Here is a 13,348-nt window from a genome sequence, read left to right as displayed (position 1 = left end):
ATAACCAGCAGGGAAGAAGTCCATTAACCCATCATGCCTGTCTCAATTCTTTGAAGAATTGTCCCATTCTCTTGGAAATTTTCCTTTTTAAACCCTTATCCTATTCCTTTACACAGCCATTTCATGCAGGCATTTCAGGTTATAACACTTTGTTCTGTAAAAGCACTTCACCCCTTTGGTTCACTTGCCAATTAATGTAAATCTGATTACTGACCCTAGATTAGTTTATTGTCATATACACCAGGGTGCAATGAAATGTCTTGTTTGTGTGAAGCCCACAGAGTAAACAGCGTACATGGTAACAATGAACACAAAAATGCAGCGATGAGTGGAAAACAACAGAATGGTGCAAACTTTATTTCAAGTAATGCAAAATGAAATGCTGAAGTGACAATAACAGAATAACTGAGAGACGTAGAATTAAGAGTCTGAGAATGTGGCAGGGGAAGGGGATGTGCATGAGGGGGTGATTGGTTCAGAAGTCTGAGAGCAGTGAGGAAGAAGCTGTCCTTGAGTCTGGATGTCCCCGGTTTCAAGCTCCTGTATCTCCTCCCAAAAGTTAGAAGAGAGAAAAGAAAGGGCTAGGGTGGCAGGCATCCTTGACGAGACTATTAGCCTTCCTGAGGTAATGCACTGCGGAAATGGACTGGATGGAAGGAAGTGACAAGTCTGTGATGGATTGGCTGTGTTCATCAGCTTCCGTAGCTTCTGTCGGTTCTGAGCAGAGCAGTCACCATACCAGGCTGAGATGAACCCATCAAGATACTTTCTGTAGCATTTCTGTAGAAGTTCAAGAGAATCATTGTGGACAAGTCAAACCTTCTAAGCTGCCTAAGGAAGTACACATGCTGATGTGCTTTCTTGATCACCACATCAGTGTGGAGGGACCAGGTGAGGTTGCTGGCAATATGGATGCCTAGGAATTTGAAGCTGTCAACTATCTCCACAGCAGCTCCATTGATCAGGACAGGGTTGTGTTCACCACCACAACCCCCCCCACCACACTGCCCCCCACACCCCCCCACCCCCCACCCCCGCCAGTCCGCTTCCTTAGGCCACAACAAGCACTTTTGTTTTGCTGATGTTAAGGGCTAGATTGTTGTTCTGACACCATGGCACAAGGTTCGCAACCTCCTTCCTGAACTCTGTCATTGTTGTTGATCCGGCCTATTATAGTGGTGTCACCAGTGAACTTAAAGATCAAGCTGGCGCTGTATCTGACCAAGCAGTCATGGGGATTCAGGGAGTAGAGCAGAGGACTGGACTAAGCACCCAACCCTGAGGAGCACCAGTGTTAAGGGTCAGGGTGGATGAGATGTTCTGACCAATTCTAACCGACTGTGATCTGCCGGTCAGGAAATCTGGAAGCCAGCTGAAGATGGGGCCCCAAGGCTAAGGTCCAGGAGTTTAGAGATGAACTTATTAGGTATTATGGAAGGCTGAGCTGTAATCAATGAATAGCATCCTAACACATGTATTCTTATTGTCGAGGTGATCCAGAGCTGAATGTAGTGCAAGAGAGATGGTGTCCTCAGTTGATCTATTTTTCTTGTATGCAAATTGCAGTGGGTATAGATTGTCTGGGAGGCTGGCGCTGACGTGAGCCATTACCAATCTCTCAAAGCACTTTGTTATGGTCGATGTTATAGCTACTGGGCTAACACACTGATTTTTCAAAGAAGAAAAGGTTTCTCCTACCTATTACGTCAATAGCCTTGAAGATTTTGAACACCTCTATCGAATGTTCCTTTAATCGACTCTGCTCTAATGAGAAAAATGCCATATACAACTTTTTCAAATAAATGGTTCCTGGGCAGAGATTGTTCACTGGGGAAGTACCTGGAAATTCTATCAGCAGAATGGGAGAAGCAGAGAGATAGAAAGGTACACATGTATTTATCAAAAGGGGACAGGCTGCTTCCAATTAATCCTGTAACCATCCATACTCTGTGCAGTCATGCACAGTCTGGTATCAGTTGTCACCTAGCAACAGTGGCACCATATTTCCAGGCTAATCATCTGCTGAAATATTGAATGATTATTTGTGATGAATTGAATGGCAATTTGCAAATGCTTTCCATTATCAATTCATAGTAACAGGGCAGGGCAAATTTTCACCTTCAGGTGCCAGGATTCGATTAAATAAAGTGAATTCTGTTTTACGTTATTTGTTTACCAGATTACTTCTTGTATGTGACAAGGAGAGTAGACCTCCCTACCTGTAGGTACATCTCCTGAGGGCCAAATTCTTTGGGATTAGAATTGTTAGTGATTTGTTTGAGGGTAGTTTTCCATTGGCAATTACTCACTTCAGGAGTTAGAAGTACAGGAGTGGCCCAAGGTTTGGAAGGCTGAAGGGTGGAGAGGTCTCAGTGCAGAGGTTTACTCAACCCAGTGACCAAGGCTTCATGTTGTCCTGAGGTGCAGGGATTTCAAGTGGCATTGGGTCACTGGGGATCTGTACACCACGGGGGGTAGCTTGCAAAGTGCAGGGACCTGACACAACACCAGGTTACAGTGAGCTCACGTGATATTCAGGGATCCACAAGCAATGAGAGTCCATGCCTCATTGTGATGTGAGTGTAAGCTTAGCTGTGAGTGCAACTATTTGTGTATGTGACTGAGCCCAAGGGCAGCTCAGGCCACTACAATGTAATAGAACTTGATTTGCATAAACTTCTGAGGTCCCCACCTGCTTTTTTTTGGACGGGCTTGGACAAAGAGATGGGTCTTTCAACAGAGAGAACTGGAAAGGTATGGGGAGGAAATTTCAGAACTGGTTAAAGGGTCTTTGATTTTGGAGAGGATGATACCAGAAGCTCAGTTCATGAATCAGAGAGGATACTGAAGTTGCAGACAGTCTGGGTTCAAGCTGAGAGAGTGGATGGAACTGATAGTTAGAAAATAGTGCAAATAGTGGGAGACAAAGATAATGCCTTTGGTCTTTGCAATGTATAATTGAAGAAAATTGCAGGTTACTCAGAAGGCCAGCAAGCAGAAAGGTGTATCAGTGGTAGTGGAGAACATACATAAGGAATAGAAGCAGGAGTAGGCCAGTTGGCCCTTCAGGTCTGCTCCATGTTCAGTAAAGTTATGACTAATCTTTTACTTCAACGCCTTCTTCCTGCATTAACCCATATTTCTTGATTCTCATAATATATAAAAATCTGTTGATCTCTAGAGGGATCAAGAAAGTCAGCGGTGAGACAGAGCTGGACATTATCAGAATTCATATGGGACCTGATGTTGTGCTTTCAAAAGATGTCTCTAAGGGGAAGCATACATATGAGAAGTGGGAGAGGGCAAAAGATAGATTCTTAAAGGATTTGACGTAATGTCGCAGGAGTAGGAAGATAGGCTTCTGCAGGAACTTTTCTGCCTGTGAATGAATCATAGCAGGGCTGGTGTGGGTTATCCCATTCAAATTGACAACAAAGGGGAGATAATGGAGGGCGTGTTGTGGTCAATAGTATCAAAGGCTGCAGACAGGTTGAGAAAGACCATGAGGGATACCTTACCATAGTCGGTCTCAGAGGATCTTGTTGATGACTGTTAAGGGCTGAGTTGGTGTTGAAGGATATGTGGTACTCTGATTGAACAGATTCAAACACTCAGGATAGAGAGGCACAAAATGGGATAACAGAAATTTATAAAACTAGATGGGACAGTGATGCCATCATGTAGCTGTTTAAAACTAAATTGCCTTCGGCAGCTGTGGAGACTCTCTGCTTTCTGTCAATTCAAGTAGCATCACAACAGCTGGGGCTGTCAAATAGTAACACTTACTCAGTGTCACAGTGTCAGAAGGTATGGACCAGACAGCTGTTGTGGGAACCCAGAAACATACTGAAGATCATATATTCATGTTAGGGAAAATATTCTGCAGAGTGTGAAGTGTTTACAGTGTCTCTGTAAATGGGTCACTGCTTTCTGAAATAATTAAATAATTGTTCTTAATGTAATTATTGCCTAACAATTTAATCAAACAATAGGTTGTAATAGAGGTTGCGCAAACTCTCTCAGCCGATGGCTGAAATGGGTGCACCAGTTGTATTGTGTCAGGAGATCTCAATTTCCTTTCAGTGTTTCACAGATTTATTTTTATTAATTGTAAATTCCTGCCTGTGACAAAGCTGAGGATCGCAACATTTTCTCATATTTCTTTCCCAATGTAACTGCTAAGTATTCTCAGGGGGAATGGGGGGGGTAGAGAATAGAGTAGTTACATATTTTAGCTCCCTTATGCTGTCATGACAAACATTTCTTGGGACAAGTGCAGCATGGATTATATACATAGTGAAGCTCCCTCTGCACGATCTCATTAAACACTCCCAGAATCAGTACTATAAAGGTTAGATAAAGGGTAATGGTCTCTCTTAACTGGCATTTCAAAAACATCCAGGACAGATATAGGACAGGTTAGATAGAGAGAAAAACTCCCTCTGTACTGTCACATCAAACACTCCAAGATCCAGAATAAAAACAGAAAATGCTGGAAACACTCAGCAGGTCAGGCCACATTCGTGGGAGGAGAAACAGAGTTAATGTTTCAGATTGAAGACCCTTCATCAGAACTGGGAAGAAGAGAAAAGAATCTTGCTAAACTGCAGGAAGGATGGGGGGAGGGGGAATGTCACTGATTTACACCATCTGTAGATTTTTTTATTTTCACCCCAAGATCCAGGTACAGCACATTGTATGATTGCGTATAGGGGGGCCTTTACTCTGTATGTAAAGGTTACACACAGAGTAAAGGTCCCCCTATGTGAGATCATACACTTCCACAGCCAGTACAACAAAACTTCCAACACTTCCCACTCTCAGGACAGGTGCAGCAGGTATACATTTAACGCATATGAGCAAGCTCCCTAAGTTCTGCCTCAGCAAACTGCCCAAATATTTACTCAGGAAAGTTGCTTCAGTTCCACCAGGGGAACATTTTATTTTTCCACTGTAACCATTCTTAAACAAAACCTCAAATGCTTTTTGGCCCTGAAGTTGGGGTAGGTTTTTGTGACTTTAAAGTGTAATTCATTCTTGGTTCTAAGACCAAGAGTCTGATTGCATTCTCTTCAAAGTGTCTCACAGTTCACTGAGTTGACGTGATGTTGTTTCAGGGATGATTCACAAGGTTTATTGTAGCTTCTGAGCTGTGACTGCTGTAATAGGTGTAGTGTAAAGGCTACAAAAAGCCTGATTATAGTCAAACTGTTCATGCCTTTCAGTCTCATCTAGTCTTTTCAGTATCTGTCAGATCATCACAACTAACTTTAGTGTGTGTCTCTGGTTATTTTCATTGTTACCTGTTTTTGATGCTTTTCTAATGGGGTAAATTCTTTCCATTGGACCCATAGTCTAATAAGTACTACCCAGATCACCGAGGGAAGAAACAGAACATATCATGGTTGTACAAGGAGCATCAGCTGATGCAGGGATCAACTGAATGGAAGTATGACACAATCACAACTCAGCCTTGGTTTTTGGCAGTGAACAACTGAAAAGCCATCAAAGTATTTTATAACAACAGCATTGCTGTGAAAATTAACAGAAGATGGAGAATTTGCACTTAAATGCAAGTAACAGCAGCTCCATGGCAACACACACTAAAGGGCATCAGATCTTTCTTCTTTGGTCTGCTGTAGACATCTATCAATCCATCACAGTGGGAATTATTAAACAGGGACCCATGGAGTACATGGCAAAGATTTCATTAAAGCAAATGGTATCAATTGAGGGAGATATTACTTCTTGACAATCGAAGATAATGGAACTTTTTAGCCTGGTTAACTTCTGGGCTCTTTCCCATTTCAATGTTGTTCCTCAGTTTAGCTCAATCAATTGGAATGACCCACAGAAGAAAGATTTTCTCAAATATTTGAATAAGTGCCATTCTAGAATCTAAATGCAAAATCCAGGACACCAGGAGTTGAAGGGAATGTGACCAAAATGACGAGGCAGCCAGATGACAGAAAATAATGAGCTGAGCAACTTACATGATTGGCAGAGTGTTGCGGCTAGTGTGCCCAGGGTTCTGTGCAGAGAATAATTTTGTTCTTTCATTTATATAAATGATTTATGTAGCAGTGCTACAAAAGAATAACATCAATATTTTCTGTTAAGATTGAATTTGGGGGTCCAATTATCTGACAAATAATTCAAGGCATCAATGCTGATATAAGTTATGAACGTTCATGAAAATGAGAGGACCTGTCGACCCCTTTAAGAGCAAGCAAATGATTTCTTTCATTTAAGAAAAAACGACATTCAATGTCACTTTTAGTTTCATGATACTGGGAAGCAGACTTCATGATCAGGCATGTCCCACCCGGAAGGGTTGGTGTTCAGTCATTATTCACTGTGCAAAATTAATGCTCGGTCACTTGTCACCCAGCAGAGGCAACGTTCAGTCACTTCATCAGTGAGGTTAATACTCTGGCATCAGTCACCCAGCAGAATTAATGCCCACTTAGTTCTCCAACAGGATTAATGTTCGGGCAACTCTCACCCGAAAATTAATCTTTAGATATCTATAATGTAGCAGAATCAGTACGAAGACATTCATACACAATTATACTTCTGTTTTTAAACTACAATTATAGAGATGAAGTTTTTATCCTATTGAAAATCCAACCTGCTTGAATTTCTCCTTAACTGTCAATCCAATATTCATGTTTGAGGAATCAGCTCCCAGTCCTGGTTGGCTGTGGTCCGTGGAGTTGATAATCCCCCCAACCACAAGGGGAGGTAAGAAGCTGTGTCGGGTAGAGGAAGACCATTAGCAGGTCATCGCAGCCACAGATTGCTGTTGTATGAAGACAAGCTGCTTTCGGAGGAATAGTTACTCAGCTTGGCTAAGCAAAGCTTTGACTGCAGGGATCTCTGTACAAACGCTCACAGTGTAAGTGTACATTTTCTCTCTCCCTTTGTTTGAAAACGAACAGAACATAATGAGAGTGTCAGAGCTTCTACAGGGGTTAGTCAATCACCCGTTGTACAGATGCACCTGCCAATTACATTTTTGCATGAAAATAGTTTTTTTTGTTCTGGAATGTTGACATGCTTGACTCGAGCTCTGAGATTGATGTATTTGGTACTTTATGTGCAGAATGTACAATCTGTATTTAAAGGATGGTATCAGTATTTGGGAAGGAAGGAATATTTCAGACCTTTGAACTGTATTTGGGGGGGGGGGGGTGCGGAGGTGGAGGAAGGTTCACACTTGAGCAGGCGTGTCAGTTGCTCGGTAATGTTTAAGGCCGGTCACCTACTAGATGAGGCACAGATATAAAATAAATCACACATGGTCATTCAATGAAAGTCAGGCTATGGATCACAGAGGGCAATTCTCTGGATCAAGGGCCATGCACTAGATCAAGAATCACTCACTGATCAGACAACATTACATGATAATCCATACAAATTCATTCAAAGGCTCACAGTGTGAGTCACTGGGTCAAGATTCACTCAGGACCACACAGAGTCACGTAATGAATAACACATTGCTTCTCAGCGCTGTTACATGAAAGTAACACCTGTTTGATCTATACTAACATTGGATTTTCTAACAAAATTCTGAAAGCAGGATTAAGGAACCATGATACTTGTAGCCTCAGTGACTGGATGAGAACTTACTGATGTGTTGGGAAAGTTGCAGGATAAAATTTATAGCAGCACTCCCACACACCAAAGATGTGCTGGTTGGGAGGTTAATTGCTTATTGTAAGTGTAGATGGGTGACAGGAGAATCAGGGGCGGTGGGAGGGTTTGACAGGCAGATGAGAGAGAATATGGTTACAGGAACATAAGTGGAGGAACACTCTAAGAGCCTCCATAGGTTGAGGGGCTGAATGGCTTCCTTCTACATTGTTAGAAGTATATGAAATGAGAAGTATGAGTGTGGCAGTGCAGTTAGTTCCCAAATGTGGCCATGCATTGCTGCCATCACTGCAGAATGAGGCAATCATTGGTACAGTCACTGGATAGAGTCCTACACTGAATTATTTGTTGGTTGGATAAGTGTGCTGCTGCATAAGGTATTGTCCAATTACCTAGTGCTATAGAACCCTGACCCAGTCACTGGTTGGATGAATGTATGGTGTTAATATGTGTACACAGGAGTACACGTTTAACATAAATCCACAGGCTCTCAAATGTACACGCATGCATACACATAACTATACAAATATACACAGACCATAACACATGTAAGTCATGGAATTTGCATCATGTAGTTATACGGTGGGAGATAAGCACCAATACTAGTATCACAGGAGGTTGCCACTTAGCCTCTCAGATTTGTGACAAAAGATAATTTCATCAAGGCCAGAGCAGAGTCCTACACAGAACGATCAGATGCTGAGCAGACCTCCCTGTGCCAGTAGCCCTCCAGAACAATGTGCCTCAACTCAAATTCAAACCTACATCAGTCACCTCAGGTAAGTGAAAAGCAAAATAACTGCAGATGCTAGAAAGAGTATTAATGTTTAAGGTTCTTACGAAGGGCCTTTGATCTGAAACATTAACCCTGCTTCTCTTCTCACAGATGCGGCCTGACCTGCTGAGTATTTCCAGTGCTTTCTGTTTTTATTTCAGTCATCTCAGGGGCTCTCTAAATGAAATTTCCAGTCTCAGTATCTCAGGACTGCCTTTGCAGCCGCACAGAAAATCCAGACTGCCCAAAGCTCACTGCATGCAAGCTTCTTGCACCAAATAGATGGACACTTGCATCCATCAGTCTGGTTGTGACTCCAGCCGGAGGTGGAAGGTTATCTCATAGCAACATCTTATTCCAATTCAAGCTTATTTTAACCCAACAAATTGCACTGAATACTTTAGATTCATATCTTGATAGCAGGAAAAAAGAGAGAATATGAAAGGGAACAAATAACTGTGCTTTATTCCAGTACAATAGAACATTCTCCTGGGCAAGGTGTAACTAAGGAACAATTCATTAGAGCTGAATGTCAGATTGGAGCTCATGTTTCCTTTGAGAACTCACTGCTGGTTGCCATGGGGACCAGCGCCTGCTTGTAATTCAATATATGAAATGTGATGATTATTATAAGCATTGATTAGTGGACAGTTCATTTAGTGCAATCAGGATTTTCAGTGCTCTGGAATAAAAAGCTAGAATCAGTATCGGTAACCGTGAAACTAACAGATTATTGCAAAAGCCAGGTAAGGAGGTCTACCATGTTTACCCAATCCGGCCAATGTGTGGCTTCAGCCCCAGCATTGTGTGGGGCTCTTACCTGCCCTCTCAAAAATCTGACCTAGCCATAGTTTAGGGGCAATTAGGGAAGGGCATTTGATGCTGATTTTGCCAGCAATATCTACATCCTGCAAATGAATAAATAAAATAGTTCACACTAATCCTGTCAATGACCCCTTAAGGAACAGGAGATATAAACAACATGGCAACTTGCAGTTTAAGCCAAAGGAAGGTTTGGGGATAATGAAAACAAACAAAAATCACTATATCTATTGACAACTGCAGAGAAGGCTGCGAATGACCTCACAAGATTAAGGTATTTAGTTGTCCTCCCACACAAATCACCTGTCCACCTCTCCCCTTGTCCACCTCTCCCATCCCCCTCCCTCCACCTGCTCATCATCCCCTCCCCATGTGGCTCTGCCTACCACCCACCAGCCTCTATCCCATCCCCGTCATACCACTATACACTGGCAATCTTTCCTCTTTGCACTCAGTCCTGATACAGGGTCTTGACCCGAAATGTTGACCTACACCTTTTGCCTCCACTGATGCTGCTTGCCCTGCTGACTTCTTCCAGCTTTTTGTTCCAGATTCCAGTATCGACAGTCTCTTGTCTTCAAATTCTCACACACACCTCTGAGTTTGGTATCTGTTGATGCCATTGCTTCACAAGCATGACAACAGAAAATCTAGGCTCTGGACCTGGGGGGTGCAGCCCAATTCCAGCACAGCCAATCAGTACAAAGCTTTTTCTGGGCCTGAGCTTCATCATGACCTGAGGCTATGGAAACCCAACATGAACCAATCAAGCAGGAAAAAGCCCAGGTCTCAGAATTAGTGGATGCCTTCCTTTTTTTATGTCCTTGCTTTTTTAATGCTGATGTGGAGCCTGAAGCATTTTTGATCACTTTTTCAAAACTTTTTTTCCAATGGTAAAATTAGTTTTAAAACCAGTGAGTAGGTTGCATTTGGGGAGTTGTCTTTTTTATGTTTCAGACTGACAGTCCCTCAGCTAAAAAGCCCTGCAGGCTCTGCCACTAGACAAGATTGGAATATTTCTCTGATCTTTCCTTATTTAACTCAACCTTCCTGTCACTCACTTCACACAGATTCCTAACATTCCTAATGTTGGCAAGGGCACTCCCTGCATTTTGAGTAGAGCCACGGGACTTTAAACATCCACCTGGGCAAACAGACTTCAATTCCATGCCAAGGGTAGGGCATTTGCCCTGAGCCATCCCCTTTTAAGAGGTCAGTTTGAGGTTGTGTTGAACTTGCATGGTAAAACCGTGATGTCTGAGGAGAGAACATTCCATTTGTGGTGGTGATATTGGAGATTGAAGGGAACACTCTGCCCCCCAATTTGTACATTTGAGAGTCTAATTACCCATTCTTGTATCAGTAACTCCAGGCTGATAAATATAGCACTGGGCAAATTAAACACTAAACAGTAAAAGTAATCAATTATAAACTTAAAGAGTGAACAAAGCATTTGGTGGAGAGAGCCGCATTCAAAGGGAAACCATCTGATCTAGTTTCTGACTGACACTCCCTCCTGATTCACTGCACCTTAGCACATAACTGGACAGGAGCAGAAAGGAAAGACACTGTTAGAAAAGCTTACATCAAAATAATCAATGAATTGTTACAGCACAGAAGACCATTCAACCCATTGAGCCAATTCCAGTTCACTGCAAAAGTAAGCTAGTATTTACAGCAATGAAACCAATCAGTGCGATCCAACAAGGCAACACTGGCATTTGTTCTCCATATGTTTCTCCTTCCATTCTTCAATGAATCCTACCAGTGTACATATCCTCTTCTCACCGTTTTGTCCTCATTTCTTTATCCAGCTCTAGATGCTATTTGCCTCAATTGCTACTTGTTATACTGAGTTCCAAATTGTAACCATTATCTGGGAAAAAAATGTTTCTCCTGAATTCCCATTGGATTTCTTACATTGATGGCTCCAAATGGAAACTTCTTCTCTACCTCTGCCCTATCTAACCCCTTCTTCATCTTAAGAACGTCAATCAGGTTTCCCTTCAGCTGATTTGGAGCACCCCTGCCTGTTCAATCTTTGCCGACTGGGAAACAAAGGCTTTAATGGTGGTTATGATGAGCAGGAGGGGGGACAGGTTATTGTTTTGTTTTGTATATTGTTTTGGTCACTCTTCCATTCTGATTACTTCTGCTCATATTCTTACAGTAACTATTTTAAAACTGTTTGAAAATAATTACGTAAAAAAAATGAGAAATGCATCTAAAGTGTGTCTAAAGTGTTAACCACAGATTCCCGCCAGAGAGGAACCTGCAGTTTAGTGAAGAACTGCTTTTCAGACAATGTCTACGTTTGTCAAGTTGGTTGTGCCACCCACGTGGTTATGTTCAGGTACTATCTGGGATTAATATCCTCAGTGGAGTAAGTCCCCCCAAGCTCTTTGGCTAACCCATTGACACCTATTTCTATGGCAGATTCTAGGAGATCTATACAGAATTGGTCACCATCAGCTACAAAGAGAGTAATGAACGAGAAGTCATTACTGTGTGACTTCATGGCTCACCCAGTTCTACTGAGCATTTTCCAAATACTTGGTGGCCCAGGAGGATTAGTTTGTGGGTGGGAAAGCTGAGAGAGTGGGTTGCTGTTGGTCACCATCTTAGATTGTACAGCTTGGGGGTGAGCAAGTACCTGGGCTGGTTTGATGGGTCAGTCAGTGTTGTGAGTGGAATAGCTCATGTGCTGGATTTAAAGTGTTCCTGCAGCCAACTGAAATCCTCTCATGAACTGAATCACTAGTCAGGATGTAACAGAACAGCTTTATTTAAAAATTAAAGTAACCAATGTTTTCCCCGCAATATACTTTTTTAAAATAAAATTTGGAAATATTTAACGCAGTACATTTCTTTGTCAATGTTCATAGTACAAGACATAGTGTTCTAGGGCAGCTCCCAGCAGAGCAAATCCCATTCCATCTTTCCTAATTTCCCCTCTAGTCCCACAAATTTTTCCTCACATGTCCTTCCACTCCTCTGATTCTTTTGTCACTTACCTACAGCAGGAGTAATTTACAGTGGCCAATTAACCTACCTGTATGTCTTTGGCATGTGGGAGGAAACCAGAGCACCCAGTGGAAATGCACCCAGTCACGGGCAGAATCTACAAACCCCACACACACAGCATGTGCGATTAAGCTAGAAAAGATTCACAAGGATGTTGCTGGGACTGGAGGGCTTGAGTTATAAAGAGAGACTTGGATGTGCTGGAGTGAAGGAGGCTGAGGTTTATAAATTATGAGAGGCACAGATAAGATGGATGACCACAGGGGAGTCTAAAGGTGGAGGCACAGATAAGATGGATGACCATAGGGGAGTCTAAAGGTGGAGGGCATAGATTTATGGTGAGAGTGGAAAGATTTAAAGGGGAACGAGCTGCCAGAGGAAGTGGCAGATGTGGGTACAACTACAATGTTTAAAAGACATTTGGACAGTTTCAGACATAGGATATGTTTAGAGGGATATAGGACCAGCTCAGGAAGGCAAGGGCAAATTGGGCTGAAGGGTCTGTTTCTGTGCTGTACAAACTCTATGACTCTAATGACAACACCTGAGATCAGGATCAACCCCAAGTGTCTGGAGCTGAGAGGCAGCAGCACAAATGCTGCATCACTGTGCTACGCATGAAAATTTACCACCAGCAGCTGACTTTGCCTCAATGTGTGTCCCTGGGAACAGACCCACATTATGCAGCTGTGCAGGATGAACCTTGATAAAGACCCTGCAGCTAACACCTTCTGCACAACTTCTTCAACTTAACAATCTTTTTGGTATCTCTGGAGAGGGGAAATGCTGTTGAGATCTTCCATGACTGGTGGGCTTCGTAGAGTTCGGAGTGCAGTCTCCACTTCCAGAACAATATTTTAAGATTTTGTTATTGATTTGTAACTGCAGTATTAATTATCTGTCCACGAAAGGGACAGGCAGGGGTTTTAAATCCAATTGCATGCCTTACAGTGGAAACACTGGCCAGACCAATGTGAACACAGAGTTTAAAATTTCAAAAGGCAAGCTAATCTGTAAAAGCTTGGGGTTTTAGTAGAGAATATTCTCAGTCACTGCAATTTTTTTTAAATA

Source organism: Pristis pectinata, chromosome 22 (assembly GCF_009764475.1).
Source record: "Pristis pectinata isolate sPriPec2 chromosome 22, sPriPec2.1.pri, whole genome shotgun sequence".
Taxonomy (NCBI): domain Eukaryota; kingdom Metazoa; phylum Chordata; class Chondrichthyes; order Rhinopristiformes; family Pristidae; genus Pristis; species Pristis pectinata.
Note: the sequence above shows the minus strand (reverse complement) of the source record.